Genomic DNA, 19,276 nt, shown 5'->3' on the forward strand with positions numbered 1-19,276 from the left:
TCTGCTGCCTACCATACCTGATCTTCGAGATAGAGAGAGAGAGAGAGAGAGAGAGAGAGTGTGTGACTGTAAGAGAGGGCGGATGTGTGTCACTATGGAGTAAAACACACAGCCAACTAGAGTGGCAAACGCGTATTAATGGGAGAGCATGTAATAATGCAAACTAATGGTACCACTTTACCAACAATCAGGTTACGTCTTAAATCGCACCAATTAAATCTCCACAAATGGGATATCTAAGAAATAAGAAGAAGGAGAAACCAGAAAAAAAAAAATAAAAGAAACCTGTTAAAAAAAAAGGAAAAACCGGTTGGCTCCTTTATAAAGTAATTTGTGTCAGTTTTTATTTTTATTTTGGAATAACTCTGGAGTTAATAAATTGGTGTTAACCAGGTGACACCTTAAAATCAATGATAGAAATACATCTCCGGAAACAGAGGGACCGTCAATAAAATTAGCGTGCACGTTTGTAAATGATAATCGCAGGAAAAAATACAAAAATTATCAGAATTTTATAAACTTTTGTTATTTCTTTATTTAGAAATTAAACATCTGGGTATTTAAGGACACAATAAGTGGATAAGTGGTACCTGTAAGAAGCGGAAGGTGGGAAACTACCTATTGGTAGCACTTCTCCGCGTAGTACCCATTTTGCTGGTCAGTCTTGAAGGAGATCTCGCGGCCAATTTAGTCGACGTGGAGGATTCTCCGGAATGGTTGGAGAGGCTGTAAGGATTAGGGCAATGAGAGAGTGTATTGTGGTATTTCTGGTATTATTTCTGGGCTAGCTGCTTTACAATTAGGGCAATGAGAGAGTGTATTATGGTATTTCCGGCATTATCCCTGGGCTAGCTGCTTTACAATTAGGGCAATGAGAGAGTGTATTATGGTATTTCCGGTATTATTCCTGGGCTAGCTGCTTTACGAAAGGATTAGGGCTATGAGAATGTATTATGGTATTTCCGGTATTATTCCTGGGCTAGCTGCTTTACAATTAGGGCAATGAGAGCGTGTATTATGGTATTTCCGGTATTATTCCTGGGCTAGCTGCTTTACGAAAGGATTAGGGCTATGAGAATGTATTATGGTATTTCCGGTATTATTCCTGGGCTAGCTGCTTTACAATTAGGGCAATGAGAGAGTGTATTATGGTATTTCCGATATTATTCCTGGGCTAGCTGCTTTACGAAAGGATTAGGGCTATGAGAATGTATTATGGTATTTCCGGTATTATTCCTGGGCTAGCTGCTTTACAATTAGGGCAATGAGAGCGTGTATTATGGTATTTCCGGTATTATTCCTGGGCTAACTGCTTTACAATTAGGGCAATGAGAGCGTGTATTATGGTATTTCCGGTATTATTCCTGGGCTAGCTGCTTTACAATTAGGGCAATGAGAGCGTGTATTATGGTATTTCCGGTATTATTCCTGGGCTAGCTGCTTTATAATTAGGGCAATGAGAGAGTGTATTATGGTATTTCCGGTATTATTCCTGGGCTAGCTTCTTTACAATTAGGGCAATGAGAGCCGTGTATTATGGTATTTCCGGTATTATTCCTGGGCTAGCTGCTTTACAATTAGGGCAGTGAGAGAGTGTATTATGGTATTTCCGGTATTATTCCTGGGCTAGCTGCTTTACAATTAGGGCAATGAGAGAGTGTATTATGGTATTTCCGGTATTATTCCTGGGCTAGCTGCTTTACGATTAGGGCAATGAGAGAGTGTATTATGGTATTTCCGACATTATTCCTGGGCTAGCTGCTTTACGAAAGGATTAGGGCAACGAGAGAGTGTGTTATGGTATTTCCGGCATTATTCCTGGGCTAGCTGCTTTATGATTAGGGCAATGAGAGAGTGTATTATGGTATTTTCGATATTATTCCTGGGTTTTACGAAAGGAATGTTCGACATCAGTGTATGGTTTGTGAGGTAGAACGGAGCACTATGGTCGTAGTATTTTAGATTAAGATATCTGTATTGTCCACACGTGTATGTCTGTACAGGTGAGCCCTAGAGTTTTAATCTGTAGATTATAGAGGTATAGAATACCCTTTATTTTTAAAGATCCTTTTAGATCTGTTTAGATTTTCGTACAAGTAGTCGTTTAAGAAGTTTTGGCACGTCATAGCCTGTCTTTTAAGAATAGTGTGCGGTTTCCATGTCTATCTATGAAGAGCCCAAGGATGCGCTCCAGATCTGTACACAAGAAGAGGATGCCTGTTGAAGAAGATGTTAAGAAAGACAGGAGCCCCGCCGAAGAGTGTAAAAACGTGGGTGTGCTGGAATTTTGAAATCTGGAAACAGGGCCAAGTGTACTCTCCTGCGGGACTCCTGGGCCTCTAAAGGAAGTGCCAAAGCTGCCCCAATATGGCCAGAAAGTATCTATAGGAGAGATCAAAGAACCTCAAATGTTGACGCGTCTAATATACAAAAAAAGGAACTACACATACACGAGACTCAAAACGTGCACTTTCGGTAAATATTTATATCGATAATTTGATCGATCTCTCCTTAGTAAGAGTAACAGGGGCGGGTGTTGGATCTTGTGGTCTAAAAGTCTAAAGTGTGGCTCTTTGTAAGTAATAGCTTCCCATTTCGAATCCCGCGAATAGCTACATTTTATTTGTTAGTAGTGAAGTATGAACTTCCGCCCCCTTTACTGGGACGTTAAGCCCTGCCTGAAAAAAATTAGCGATTACTTTACTTTACCTTCTTTGGTAGGAAACCACAAAAAGTAACGGAAACGGGTTTCTTTTATTCACCTCATTAGAATTAAGCGGAATCCAGATAAATATAATATATTATGGTACTGCAAAGTAAATAAAAGTTTATTTATATCACTAAATTTCCGGTAACAAGTTTTACTGAACGAATGTGTGCGCGTCAGTTTGAAGTAATTAAAAAACAAACTACAACTGACGACAAAATAGATCCCAATATTTATTGCAACCCCTTCCTTCCGCCATATCACTATATACGTAATAAAGATGGATTAAATATTATTAAATATGGATTACATGTAAATAAATGTAAAATCTTTCACTGTTATTATCTATCATAAATTGGTATAATGTGTATTTATGGTGACTTCTGATTAGAAGAGAGCCCAGAGTTCTTTTTTTCCAGTTTTGATATATTTCCAAGAATTTCTCGCCTGGAAGGCGTTTGGGTTTGCAGGGCTTACTTCAACATTCAACCAGTCAGTTGGAGACTAGGAAACATTAATCAGACAACTTCTAAGACTATCATCAGCAAGGTGTTTTTTTTTCTTCTAGTCCTACGTAGGTGTAAATGAATATGCAAGAAAAGTAGTGGATTTTAGTTCAAAGATGAAATAAAGATATTTGATTGGACCTAGGCGCCACGGTAGACGAGGAGTTATAGGCTAGACGCTAGACCCACAAATAATGGGTTGTTACGACAATAAGCAGGCTGAGCGGTGTGTGGATCGTATCTTTACAGGATCAACAAAAAGGTCCTCTCTCCTCTTTGCGTAGATAGCAATGAGGAGGAGGATTTCAAACAATATAATAATGAAATGTCCACGTTATGTGGTAGAAAGGAAACGACATATACAGGTATTTAGATGCACCATTTCGCTACGAAGACAAAATATTCTCCACCAACATCTATGTGCTTAAATCTATAGCAGAGCTAGCAAAGAAATATGAATGTATTTAAAAGTTATAGAATGAATGGAAGAAAATGATTAGAGAAGGATTACGGTGATTTTAAATTCGGTTAAGCTATAAGGATGGCAGGAATATAGAGTACTGATCCATCCATTAGTTGTAAGTTTGTATGTAAATAGTTGTATATAGTAGAGGGATGAATGTGTGAAGCGAATGTATTTATAAGTAAGAATGGAGAGTGAATGATATTCTAGTGATAAGCACCTAGACGATGCTGGCTGTATGGCGGAAGCCAATGCCAAAGAAAGAAAACAAACCCAAAAAAAATAATAATAATTAATACCAGTTTCAGTCATTATAAACTTCATTATGCCAAGCTTTCGAACCTAGGGACTAGGTTCATCTTCAGGGCTAATTTACAATATACTGTTTTACATTATTAGAGGGTTGATGTGTCTTCTGCATTGTCAAGATCGAAAGCTCGGCACAATGAAGTTTATAATGACTGAACTGGCATTAATTTTGCATTCTATTGAAATTTATTTTTATTCATTCAATCGCACTTACGATCATCCACATCTGATGATGGTTGAATTTACGAAACCGATCAAGGATAACATTCAAAGATACAAAAAAACTACTCTCTTACTGCATTATAGTACGAGGGTCGTTTGAAAAGTCCGTGCAAAGTCAGAGAGATAGCACTACTGGCGCGTATCGAGGTTATGTTTAGTTAGTAGCATCTCTTGGAAGAACACACACCAAGTTTCAGCCAGATCGGTCTATTTCTTTGTGTTTGGCAATCGTTTGAATCGAGGAAGTCGAGTGATTTTCAAAAAATGGACGAAAAAGAATTTCATGTGTTGATTAAACACTACTTTATGAAAGGCAAAACGCCTCAGGAGACTAAAGAGAAGCTTGATAAACATTATGGTGACTCTGCACCTTCGATTAGAACAGTTTATAAGTGGTTTCAAAATTTTCGGAGTGGCCATATGGGCGAAGACCGTTCCTTCGGTCGGAAAGATTATGGCGACTGTCTTTTGGGATTCGCAAGGAATAATCCTCATCGACTATCTGGAAAAGGGTAAAACTATTACAGGATGAATATTATTCATCGTTATTGGACCGTTTGAAAACCGAGTTGCAAGAAAAACGCCCACGATTGGCCCACAAAACAGTCCTTTTCCATCACGACAACGCACCAGCTCACACCTCAGCAGTTGTGGTCGCAAAATTAATGGAAATAGGGTTCCAACTCGTTTCACATCCCCCCCCTATTCTCCAGACTTGGCTCCCTCGGACTACTATTTGTTCCCCAATATGAAGAAATGGCTGGCGGGAAAAAGATTTTATTCAAACGAGGAGGTGATCGCAGAAACGAATGGCTATTTTTCAGACTTGGACAAATCCTATTATTCGGAAGGGATCAACAAACTAGAGCATCGTTGGACGAAGTGTATAAGCCTAAAAGAAGACTATATTGAAAAATAAAAAAGGTTTACTCCAAAAAATTAAGTAGTTTTTATTTTTGCACGGACTTTTCAAACGACCCTCGTAAGAGAAATTAAAAATTACCCCCCAGGAAGTGACCCACATACAAAGCTATTGATTGGCAGTAAATGTTTTTTTTTTTAAAAATAAAGCAATATCATTGGGTAATAAAATTAATACAACCAAATTCACATTATTTATTCCAATTAATTGATTGGATAAGAAAAGAAGAAAGGAGGTTTTTATATAAACAAAGCGAAACCCGTGCTGCAACCGGATGAGATGTTACCATGGATATTGAAATCAGAATCTGTCTCCACCCATACAATTTTTTATTATACGCTGATAGCCTTTTTTAGTGGCCGCGCTGAGATCTGGTTTTTTTACTTTTAGCTGGACCAGAAGACTCGATTCTTTCTTCTTTTTTTTTTAATATAAAGAAATATAATTAAATTAGTGAGATCGATTATATTCTGACCGATATATTTTTACGGGACATATATTTTTTTTGTTCAACTGCATGTAATGTGCTCAAGAAAGAAAAAATGCTTATATTAATTTAAAAACACAAATTTAAATGAATATTAACAAACATGTGTTATATAACCCAGTACAATGCGTCTACTGTTTGCAGAATATTGGTTTGTTAAGAATTAATTGCTTGTAAGACTTTGTTCTGATCGTTTTTCGATTTGTTTCGATTTTTTTTTTTTTTGACGTGAATACGTCTATAAATTTGCTATCATATGGAGGCAATCCAAAAAAACCTAATGATAACAAAATCGGGGGGATACAGTTTGGCATTATAGTTCTACGAATCTATCGTCTACATCCAAAATTAAACTAGACCACTGAATAACTAAAGGATCAAAGAATTCATTACGATAAGCGAGGACTGTGAAGCATCGTGCGCGGTGTAGGGGATGCGCCGCCATTTTGAGATCATTTTGCTGCGTATCGAGATTTTTCAATTAGTAGTAACTTTTGACTCGGAGAAGCTACGATGTTCGTTTAAGTTTTAATCGTCAGCTGTCTATCACAATCTATCGATTATATATAAAACATTAGCGTAAAATAGTGAAAAAAAGGTGTTAGAATAAAAATATATTATCAAAAAATATATAATGTCGGCCTATACGCGTCGAAAAGCCAAAACCAAATACAGAGATCGTATACGGTTGGAAAGGGCTTCTCAAGAACAATCGAATGGTAACAATAAAACACCATACGAGTATGTCAAGCTGTGCCGGGAACGTAAAAGAATGAATACAGCGGTGTCCAGTACATCTGCAGCTGGGCCGGTTGAAATTATGCAAGTGGATGATGAAATCGCTTCTACATCGACAACGGACTGTATAGGCATAGATTGTGTTCGATCGTCGAATTGTTTCCTTGATTTCATCCTAAATACATAAATAAAAATATTTTATATAAAAAATATAACCCGTTACGTAAACGTATTCACGTACAACACACGGCCGGGTCCATGACACAGCCACACGTTTTTTTTGTTTTGTTTAGGTTCGATTGTCCACATATTTATTTAAGAATTGTGATCATGCAAAATAACCATTTCAAAGATCTCTTTAAAGTCCAATAAAACTGGTCTGAAACCATTCTTAATTTGAACACCATAAACTAATTGTTTAAACACTCAGATAGCTTTCCCCCTCATTTTTGGGAGGGGGGGGGGGTTAAAAGGAACAGGAAGCTATAGTTTCATCGCACAAAAAAGGAAGTGGGAAAGACGATTATTGCAGCTTCTTATTTTTTTTTTGATGGCAGGAGGCACAGGGACGCACTTTTGAGCAGCGCTACCAAAATAAAAGAGTTCCGCTTATCGTCTGACCAGATAAGGTTGTGTCGACTTAAAAAAGAAAGTCTTAGTCTTATATATATATAAATATATATATATTTGCTTCAATCAAAAGTTATTGCAGGAAGAAATTGCAACAAACATACTTAGAGTGAAAGAAAGATACTTTAAAATTTCAGTTAGAAAAAAAGAAAAAGAAAGGAGAATAGAAATTACGCTTAATGTGTAAAGAACCGCAATAACAGAGCTTTAACCGCTTTAAAGCACAGTAGAGGCCTCTTTACAAAAACAAAAAAGACAGTTGACAAGTAAATAACTCTGTTACAAAGTGAAGAAGAACAAAACAAGAACAAAAATTTTTCACAAAAGGAAGCCGTGCACAAAAAATACAAAAAATACAAAAAAAAAATCGAATGAAAAACAAATCGTAAACATTATTCCAGTAATCGATTGTTTCCGATTAAAAAAAAAGAAGCAAAACACAAGATAAGAGAATAAGTAACTTAAAAAGCAATGTCATCTCGTAAGAAGTAGTCTCGTTTAGAAAAACCTGATTGATATATCAGCTGGTTTGATGACAATGGCTACCACAAAGTTTGTCTTTTTTTGGAGGTCCCCTTCCCAAATATATTTACACATAAAGAAAAAGGAAAAATACCAACGTCTTTTGTGTTGTCTTTTTTTGTCTTTTTTTGACCTACATATATTACCAATATCACAGAGCTACCCAGAATATTAGAATTTAAAAACAGCGAAAAGAAAAAAAAAATTGAAATGAACAAAATGGCTAGCAAATAAATATATCAAAAACTGGAATATTTTGGAATTTTAAACCCAATTTATTAGATGTGTTTTGGAGTTCATGGAAAGCTCATAAAGTGTTCATTTTTGTCGGAGCCTTGGTGGTTTAGTAAACTTTTTTTTTTCTGGTTGCTGGAATTCGACCGCTAATCTTGTGGCTACAGTTACAAGTGGTACCATTCTATTTTTTGGAAGCTTTTGGGGAAGGAGAGGATGCGACAAGTCTACCCTTGCAAGCCTCGGTTGGTTAAGACAAAGTCCCCACACCTTCTAGTGGTCGTAGTTCTTCATCCTAACCGACTTAAAACTGATTTTGTCCATTTTTATGGGGCTTAACAGGTCAGAAAACATTATACTACAGAGTAGGTAAGTCCAGCCACTCTGAAGACTATTAAAGAGGACAAGCCTCTTATACTCCATCAGATTGCGTTACACCTAGATCCCTCCGGTATTAAAGACTGGAGAAGATTATTCGATTATCTGGACTAGTTGGGAAAACCTCAGACCTTGTAAAAACCCCCATACGAGACTTAAACGTATCGAACTAAACAAACGATACAAACTTCTAGCCAGACTACTCGCTCAAAACTCTCACTACAGAACCAAACGTCGACTCTACGAGAGTCGTTTGAAAAGTCCGTGCAAAGTCAGAGAGATAGCACCACTGGCGCGTATCGAGGTTATGTTTAGTTTAGTAGCATCTCTTGGAAGAACACACACCAAGTTTCAGCCAGATCGGTCTATTTCTTTGTGTTTGGCATTCGTTTGAATCGAGGAAGTCGAGTGATTTTCAAAAAATGGCCGAAAAAGAATTTCGTGTGTTGATTAAACACTACTTTATGAAAGGCAAAACGCCTCAGGAGACTAAAGAGAAGCTTGATAAACATTATGGTGACTCTGCACCTTCGATTAGAACAGTTTATAAGTGGTTTCAAAATTTTCGGAGTGGCCATATGGGCACAAGTGAACGCTGAACGTTCTGGACGCCCTGTAGAGGTTACTACTCCAGAAATCATTGATAAAATCCATGATATGGTGATGGATGACAGAAGAGTGAAGGTGCGTGAGATTGCTAGTGCTGTGGGCATCTCGAATGAACGGGTACATAATATTTTGCATCATACATTTGGACGATGACAAAGCTATCCGCAAGATGGGTGCCGCGATTGCTTATGCTTGACCAAAAACGAAATCGTGTGAAGTGTTGCAAGGACGGTTTGCAGCTGTTTCAGAAGAATCCGCAGGACTTTAAGCGTCGTTTTGTCACTGTGGATGAAACATGGATACATCACTATACTCCTGAGACCAAAGAACAATCTAAACAATGGGTTACCAAGGGGGAATCTGCGCCAAAAAAGGCGAAGACCGTTCCTTCGGCCGGAAAGATTATGGCGACTGTCTTTTGGGATTCGCAAGGAATAATCCTCATCGACTATCTGGAAAAGGGTAAAACTATTACAGGTGCATATTATTCATCGTTATTGGACCGTTTGAAAACCGAGCTGCAAGAAAAACGCCCACGATTGGCCCACAAAAAAGACCTTTTCCATCACAACAACGCACCAGCTCACACCTCAGCAGTTGTGGTCGCAAAATTAATGGAAATAGGGTTCCAACTCGTTTCACATCCCCCCCTATTCTCCAGACTTGGCTCCCTCGGACTACTATTTGTTCCCCAATATGAAGAAATGGCTGGCGGGAAAAAGATTTTATTCAAACGAGGTCATTGCAGAAACGAATGGCAATTTTTCAGACTTGAACAAATCCTATTATTCAGAAGGGATCAACAAACTAGAGCAGCGTCGGACGAAGTGTATAAGCCTAAAAGGAGACTATGTTGAAAAATAGAAAAGGTTTACCCCAAAAAATTAAATAGTTTTTATTTTTGCACGGACTTTTCAAACGACCCTCGTATACAGCTCTCTGCTCACACCAATATGGACTTACGGACTCGAACTTTTTACGGAACAGCTAAAAAAAATCCAACATCAATAGAATCAATCCAAAATTCTCCGCCACATAGTAGACGCTCCATTCTATGTTAGCAACCACACAATCCATACAGATCTCCAAATTCCACTTATCTCTGAACTTGCCAAAATTCGATATAAACATTTTCATCAAAAACTCTCATTTCATCCCCCTAACCCTTTAGCTGCAAACTTGTCTTCAACTGCGGCTACCCTCCAATTCTCGAAGACGGCTGAGGCGCCGTTGGCCCCCGTGACCAACTGGGGTGACTAATGGCGGCCATCACTGGATGACCGTCATTTACGTCTGCAACGTTATCTATATATAAACTTATCGCATTTACTTATTGTACCCTGTAGGTACAGGTGTAAATTTCAATAAAAGGATAAATTAATAAAAAAGCAAGATTGTAAAAGAAAGCAAGATTTTTTTTTCTCAATAACTTGTCTTCCTCTGAATAAGGTTGATTTACCTGAAGGCCACTAACAGTGGATAGGTCAAGAAGTAAGAGGAAACTGTCTTTACCAGTTTCCAGACACGCTGATACCGGAGAAAACATTAAATTCAAAGGTAACCGCATAAGAGCAAAAACCCTGGATATCATAAAGATGGAGGAGGCTGCATCTTCTAGGCATCTAGAAAAATAAGCCATTCTGCGATAAGTCACACAAATTTAAGTCGCACCTCAAGTGAAGTAATGAAATTTTCACGCACCCAGGTAGCGCAAAGGAAGAAGAGAGAGGAGAGATACATTCCAGGGATTGTCATGATTTTCCAAATGTTTTCCTTACATAGCAGAAACAACTTAAAATACTGAAGTTAAGTCCATTAGAATAATTGCCATGAAAATGTTAGCCATATGCTGGTAAAAAAAAAAGTGCAGAGCCGTTACTCGTTTAAAGTGCTGTTTTTAGAAATGAAGTCGTATAATTTCTTCAGTAACAATAATTAGGGGGGACTTAATTCCACCATTTAACTTAACTTCTTTTATTAATGATAACAAATTTTTGTTAAAAATATTTTTAAGTCCTCAAAATGGGTAAATAATTCCTTATTTAGTCAATTCGTATTTTATTAATTAACATAAAATACGTACATATACAGGAAATTACAAAAAAATTTCTTTAGCGGATTATCCTTCTGATTCATGTTCAAACATGTACACTTTTTTGGTTTTGTTTTTGTTTTTAATTTATTACACTGTTGGCAATACTGGAAGTGATTTATAAAACAGTTGACTAGATTTTTAAATAAAATTTATTGCAGCCAACAGCGTGGTCCAAGAAGCATGAGTATCCTATACGCGTTTGTGTGTGTTGTTTTCCCTTTGAAGGCATATGGTTAAGAGTTTAAGTTGCATATTGGCGGCAAAACTAACCGCGACATTACTCGCATAACATGAAAAACTTTTACCCGTCTTATATTTCGTTGTAATACTTCTTCAAGGTGTCCACTATCTTGTTAAAGTGGAAACAGTGGAAGAAGAGCTAGAAAGGGCAAAGAAGTTAAAGTAGAAGTAAAAGAAGCATATGAAGCCAAGAGAGTATGGTATTGAGAGGCGGGAGCGGGAAACCGTGTACAAGTTGTAGTCTTGCTTTGGGGTCGGCGCGCAATAGTTTTGATCAGGTGGCCGCGGCCAATGCGCTCCAGCTGTTATAAAAGCGCTTTTAACCTCTTTGGAGCTCTCCACCACTGCCATATGTAGCGTTCTGTCAGATTTATACCACCAGCTGTTATATCTCTTCTAAATACCAATTCCTCCCCTCTCCTCACCCCCTCCGCTTACCATACTTCCAAAGCACTAGTATTTTCCTAGCAACACGAGCAATCTCGCCCAGTTTTACCGCCAATACTATAGTGCGGTGGACTCCACCACTATAAACTAGTATACATTCAATTTATTGTCTACTATAGGTTGTGGTACATCGTAGTAAATTCAATGCAGAACAGAAAATTATCGCCTAAGGAGGTAACTGAATCTGCTACTAACACTCTAGCCAATCTATTATTGTCTGCTACACCTTCACGGGACAGGATTCCATACCTCAGGCGTATTCAGGAATACACACATAAATCCTGTTCCCAGTTAGCCCTTATTTTAAAAAATCTAGTACGACTCCTCACACGACTGTTTCTTGCTAATATTCTCAAGTTTCTATATCTTATTCTATCTACTGCGACCTTAAATATGATCATCAAAGATATGATGAGGTCTGTAAATTAAGTAATGATTTTTTAAAAAAAAATTATTCCAAAAGAATTACAATTCTATATTGTCACCTTCAAAATAACTTCCTTCTGAAGCCACACAGCGCTGGAGACGTTTCTTCCACTCCTCATAGCAGTGCTCGAACTCCGATACTGGAATAGCCTTCAGCTGGTCGGTTACAGCCGTTTGAATGTTTTCCGACTCTCCCAAAATAAGTTCCCTTGAGGTGATTTTTTCAACTTCGGGAAGAGACTGGTGACGAGTCTTGGGAGTTTGAGAACGACCCAGAAACCAAGCGCCAGAGCATGGAGTGGCACTCTACAACCTTTCCAAGGCCAAAAAAAGCAAGGATAGCGAAGATCAAATGCATGCTGATTTGTTTTTTCGATATCCACGGAATCGTACGCAAAGAGTTTCTACCTCAAGGTCAAACGGTCAATAAACATTTTTACCGAGAGGTTCTTGAAAAACTTCGAAAAAGGGTCATTTGTGTGAGACCAAACATTAAGAACAAGTGGGTGTTACATCACGATAATGCTCCTTGTCACAAACAGCAATTTCAATAATCGAGTTTTTGGCCAGTAAAAACATTCCTGTGGCTCCTCAGCCTCCTTATTCGCCTGACTTGAGTCCTTGTGACTTTTTTTTCTTCCCGAAGTTGAAAAATCACCTCAAGGCAACTCATTTTGGACAGTCGAAAACATTCAAACGGCTGTAACCGACCAGCTGAAGGCTATTCTAGTATTGGAGTTCGAGCACTGCTATGAGGAGTGGAAGAAACGTCTCCAGCGCTGTGTGGCTTCAGAAGGAAGTTATTTTGAAGGTGACAATATAGAATCGTACGTAATTCTTTTTGAATAAAAAAATTTAAAAAAATCAGTCTCATTACTTAATTTACAGACCTCGTATGATACTGCAAAATGTATAATGGCTCAAATATCGTAATTAATTAGTTATCAATAAATCTTGGTAAGAACCCAATTGAATCTGGGTTCAAACCCAATTGAAATGGGTTTAATTAAAACAAAAAAATTAAGAAAATTCACATCTTAAGCTATGAGCTTAACTTTCAGCAGTTAAATTGGATAAAAAGATAATAAGCAATCTTGTGACCGCACTTACCATACCACTTAATGGCTAGTTAGTTACTTTATTTTATTTTAAGTTCGTTACTTAGTATTGACTTAAAAGTGAGCAGATCTTGATGACAGCAACCGCTTGGAATGCAAACGTTCCCATAGGAATTGAACGCGTCAGGGCTCCGTCCTCCAAAAACATTTGCATACATCTGCATACTGTAACACGTAATGCAGTGAGCAGAGCAACTACTTCGTCTAAAACACTGCACACATCCTGTCTCTTTCTCTCAACATGTACAGAGATCACTAAACTGTTTTCAAGATTTCCTAACTTCTATCGTCCTTACCATATTGAACTGAGTCTGTCTTCTGATCACATCCTGGTATATCTGAGCTTTGATTGTACAGAATGTGTTTTTTTTTTTTTTTTTTTTTTTAAGCACGCAACCAATTCATAAACGCGACTTCCGCTTGTCCACATTCTGGACTCACATAATTTCCTTCAAACTTCTTACGTTTGAATAAAATTTAATTTCTTAACATTTTTTTAAAAGAAATCTATTCTCCACCCCACTCGCTCGCTCTCTCTCTCTCTCTCTTTCTTTCTCTCTCTCAGTAGGAACCTCCCACCCCTAATCGAATTTCCGGTCAAAATGTTTCCTATAGTAAAAGCTTGTCGATTTATGTGTCTGTCATCACTGTGCGAAGATTAATGAAAATCGTCGGAGCCGCTTGCCGGAGGAAATCTCAAAATACCGGAAAATCTATTCAGTAACATGGCATTTCCGGCCAGCCGATTTTCACCACATATTTAGAACTTCCGGGGCCCACATTAGATCCTTATTAATATTGTACAGGTGGTAATACAGGACAATGAACAATAATGACACTTTAGAGGAAAACCTAGCTTACCCACTTCCCCCCAGAAGTGTTCTCAATCGATTTATTCTTGGGCAAAAAGTTACAATTAGAAGTATATAATATATTATATGCAAATAGAATGTTAAAGTCAAAGAAAAAAAAGATAATTTATATATACAATATGTATTAGACATTTAAATAAAAACACGTTCAAGCCCCAAAAAGTAACGTGCTTTAACAGGTGTTTTTACAAGGAAAAAAAATGAATGAATAATAAATAAAAAATAAATAAAATAAATAAAATAAATAAAAAATAAAGATAATGGTAGAAAATCAGTTATATTTAACTTTTTCTTTGCAAAGTAAACGCCATCTATATTTTACAAACTCGTCAAACATAAACTTTAACATTATACAATAATAGAAAGGAAATAACGTAATAAACTCACTACTGTTCTGGTGATGTATTTAGGGCAATTTTAAATAAGATTTATATATCATGTACTTTTATGTATCAGTATGTAAATAAAATAAAAAAAAAACAAAAAACTCTGTATTCAAAGTTATATATTTTTGGGAATAAACGATTTATTTATTAATTTTAACATTTATTCGAGTTAATTTCTCTCCTCCCGTTTAGTTAAAAAAAAGCATTTAAATAAGTTAATATATTACATTCTAGTAAAAAAGTAACTTTTGCTATCTATTTTCAAGCTAAAGAATCAGAGTGCGTTTAGTATTCGGAATGTTCCTGCGTAGGAAGTATCAAACTGCCTACTGTATTATGCCCTACGTGACAAAGACTACCACACTGAAAGTATTGGGCATATATTACCATCGATAAAGGCGCCACGGTAGCCGAGCGGTTAGAGGCGAGACCTGTGAAGCTAATATGTATTGTGGTACTGGGTTCGATTCCCGGTCTTTAGGCCTTGGATTTTATTTAATGGTTAATCAAAGAAATTCACAGTAAAGTATGTTTGCTAGTCGCCTCCGTCCACGACACCTAATTGGTAGTTGGACGTTAAGCCCCGCCTGAAAAAATAGGCGATTACTTTACTTTATTACCATCGATAATAAACGATAAAATATCTACAAAAAGGACGTAGCAGTCATATTACCTTACTATTCTGCATTAAACCCACAGCTTAAATGAACACTTTTTTTTTTTTTTTTGATTGATTAATTTAAGGTGTGAGGCGCCACGATAGTCGAGAACGGTTATAGGCAAGGCCCGCAAAGCTAAGATGTATTGCGGTACTAGTCTAGGTTTTGGTTTTTTATTTAATGGTTTATGAAAGAAATTTATATTAAAGTATGTTAGGCGGTTATAGGTTAGACCCGCAAAGCTAAGATGTATTGTTGGTTTAGTGGGTTCGATTCCCTGTCGCTAGGCCTTGGCTTTTATTTAATGGTTAATATGAGAAATTTATAGTAAAGTAAGTTAGGCGGTTATAGGCTAGACCCGCAAAGCTAAGATGTATTGTTGGTTTAGTGGGTTCGATTCCCCCGTTCTAGGCCTTGGATTTTATTTAATGGTTAATATGAGAAATTTATAGTAAAGTATGTTAGGTGGACCCGCAAAGCTAAGATGTATTGTTGGTTTAGTGGGTTCGATTCCCCCGGTTTAGGCCTTGGGTTTTATTTAATGGTTAATATGAGAAATTTATAGTAAAGTATGTTAGGCGGTTATAGGCTAGACCCGCAATGCTAAGATGTATTGCGGCACTAGTCTAGGCTTTGGATTTTATTTAACGGTTAATATGAGAAATTTATAGTAAAGTATGTTTGCTAGTCGCCACCGTACACGACACCTAATTTGGTATTTGGACGTAAAGTCCGTCTGAAAATGTAGGCAAATAATTAAATTTACTTTACTTTACTTAATTTAAGGTGTGACAACATCAAGAGGGCTATTACCACCTAGACGAAGAAAGATTCAAGGGAACTTTGGAGTCTTCTACGAAGAGAAAATTTAAAAATGGTAAGCCTGAATTTGAATCCAGAGACTTCCGACCCCGCTTGTAAGAATAAGCGCGGCTGGAACTATAACACGTAAAATTATTTGTCCCGGAAACCTGTCACAAATAAATGTGAACATAACGTCATCCTGAGACACCATAAAAGAAAGGAACAGTAACCTAAAATAAAGGCCTAAATCTAGTTAACAAAAAAATTCAGCGATTAGAACTTTTTTTAAAAATGTGGTTAGGTTGGTAATGCTGGATAATATATTCGATTTTATAGTAGCACGCTTGTTTATTGCATCACTGACTGGTTTTCGACTTTCATCCATCACCAGAGATTAACATACGTTAATCATGTTTAGTGTAGAAAATTAGGGCTTCACTTTCCGTTCAAGTGATTACAGTTTTAATGTTTCATGCTGTGAAACTTGTGCAGTGATAGTTTTTGTTTTTTGGACCTAAATGGTCAAGGGCTGCGAACAGACGGAACTATTTGGAAGGCAGTAAAGTTGCTAGTACTGTTTAAGGGACAACGTAACACCCAAGTTAGAGTAAGATGAAGAGATAGTTAGCTCGCAAAAGGAAGAAATGTTAGACAAGGGAATGTCAGATTTAGAGCTAAGATAGCAGTATATACATATAGCATGTGTGGGCTCATGGCTCACGACTCTTGTACGCCCCACTACCCACATTTTGTAAATGCGGACGACGACGACGACAACACTGGCTACCGGGACAACAAACACACAAACCAAAAAAAAAAAGAACTTAACTCCCTATTCTGGTTGCTACAGTAGCATGAGGCCACTGTTTTCTAGATCTGATATCGACACGTTTAGCTTCTGTATCTAAGTGTATATCCGTTGTACAGATGGCAGAGGCCGTGTAATAGGAGCTGATAAGCGAGAAAATGGATTGACAACATTCATGTTTATCAAACGTGTTGCACACGTATTTATTCCGAATATATTTTTGGTAGGTACTTTCCTTTTAATTTGTTTTCAGTTTTTCTAATTTAATAAATAAATTCTTCAACAATTTAACTTTTACTTTTTCCATTTTAATTAAATTTCTCACATTTCAGTGCATTTGGTAAATAAGGAAAGTTATTTAATATGTTATGTGAGGCAATGCCAAAATTAAGAAATCAAGTTTGAACACAAATATCCCTCTTATCCCATTTATTATTAGTAGCTAATCTTTATCTCCCACTGCTTCTCTTTGTCAGCAGTAATATCATAAGGAGGTAGCGCCGGGAGTAGTCTAGTCTGAGAGGCCGATTACATAAATAGGGCTGATGTGGGAGAAGGATAGTTGAGCAGCAGTATCTGATCCCAGATGGCGGCCGTCCCATGGGAGATCGCTTCAGCCTCAGCCCTCAGAGCTTTTGGGCAGGAAAGAAAAGGTAACTAGGACCAGCTTGCGAGTCCATCGCACTAGTCAAGGCAAAGGATACGCCACCTACAGCAGTCCCTCTTCGACCAAGCTGCGAATCCATACCTATCTAATCCATCTTTCTTCATTAATCTACCTACAAAACTACAAACCTACAAAACTTCCCACAGACTATATCATGAAATGCGGAAATAACTTTTTATATCCTGCGTATTTGTGAAGTAACTGTTGGTAATGTGAGACTTACGCTACTTACGAGACCAGATGAAGTGAAATGATTTCTCATTAAATGTTAAAAGAGATAAAAAAAACTAAGAAATGCTAGCCAGAAATTAATAGGCGCCACACGTTAGCCAAGCGGTTATAGGCTAGACCCGCAAAGCTAAGATGTATTGTTGGTTTAGAGGGTTCGATTCCCTCAGGTCTTAGGCCTTGGATTTTATTTAATGGTTAATATGAGAAATTTATAGTAAAGTATGTTAGGCGATTGTAGACTAGACCCGCAAAGCTAAGATGTTTTGTTGGTTTAGTGGGTTCGATTCTCCCGATCTAGGTCTTGGATTTTATTTAATGGTTAATATGAGAAATTTATAGTGAAGTAAGTTAGGCGATTGTAGACTAGACCCGCAAAGCTAAGATGTATTGTTGGTTTAGTGGGTTCGATTCTCCCGATCTAGGCCTCGTATTTTATTTAATGGTTAATATGAGAAATTTATAGTAAAGTATGTTAGGCGATTGTAGACTAGACCCGCAAAGCTAAGATATATTGTTGGTTTAGAGGGTTCGATTCCCCGATCTAGGCCTCGTATTTTATTTAATGGTTAATATGAGAAATTTATAGTAAAGTATGTTAGGCGATTGTAGACTAGACCCGCAAAGCTAAGATGTATTGTTGGTTTAGAGGGTTCGATTCCCCGATCTAGGCCTCGTATTTTATTTAATGGTTAATATGAGAAATTTATAGTAAAGTATGTTAGGCGATTGTAGACTAGACCCGCAAAGCTAAGATGTATTGTTGGTTTAGAGGGTTCGATTCCCCGATCTAGGCCTCGTATTTTATTTAATGGTTAATATGAGAAATTTATAGTAAAGTATGTTAGGCGATTGTAGACTAGACCCGCAAAGCTAAGATGTATTGTTGGTTTAGAGGGTTCGATTCCCCGATCTAGGCCTCGTATTTTATTTAATGGTTAATATGAGAAATTTATAGTAAAGTATGTTAGGCGATTGTAGACTAGACCCGCAAAGCTAAGATGTATTGTTGGTTTAGAGGGTTCGATTCCCCGATCTAGGCCTCGTATTTTATTTAATGGTTAATATGAGAAATTTATAGTAAAGTATGTTAGGCGATTGTAGACTAGACCCGCAAAGCTAAGATGTATTGTTGGTTTAGAGGGTTCGATTCCCCGGTCTAGGCCTCGTATTTTATTTAATGGTTAATATGAGAAATTTATAGTAAAGTATGTTAGGCGGTTATAGACTAGACCCGCAAAGCTAAGATGTATTGTTGGTTTAGTAGGTTCGATTCCCCCTAATCCTAGGCATTGGATTTTATTTAATGGTTAATATGAGAAATTTATAGTAAAGTATGTTAGGCGATTGTAGACTAGACCCGCAAAGCTAAGATGTATTATTGGTTTAGTGGGTTCGATTCTCCCGATCTAGGTCTTGGATTTTATTTAATGGTTAATATGAGAAATTTATAGTGAAGTACATTTGCTAGTCCCCTCCGTCCACGACAGCGTATTTTTTTATTCTCCCCTATTATAACGCTTGATTAAACCATCATTACAGTGAGAATTGTTTCTCTTACTTCAGTAAGAGATCTGAAAAAGTCAAGCTTTCTCTGACCACAGACCTGCCACGTGAAAAAGCGCCCCAAAAGTCAAATTTAAATTAATAATGAACCAGTCTCTCAGCACGTGCGCAATGGTAATCAGTTACGAACCAATGTTGTAACTAACATAATAAATTATAACAAATATATATATATATAAAGAACAGGAGCTCTAATTGGTCAATACCCACAAGGGTAGATCAAACGTAATAAA

This window comes from Rhodnius prolixus, unplaced genomic scaffold (genome assembly GCF_049639745.1).
Source record: "Rhodnius prolixus isolate KJV_2025 unplaced genomic scaffold, Rpr scaffold_5, whole genome shotgun sequence".
NCBI classification, from domain to species: domain Eukaryota; kingdom Metazoa; phylum Arthropoda; class Insecta; order Hemiptera; family Reduviidae; genus Rhodnius; species Rhodnius prolixus.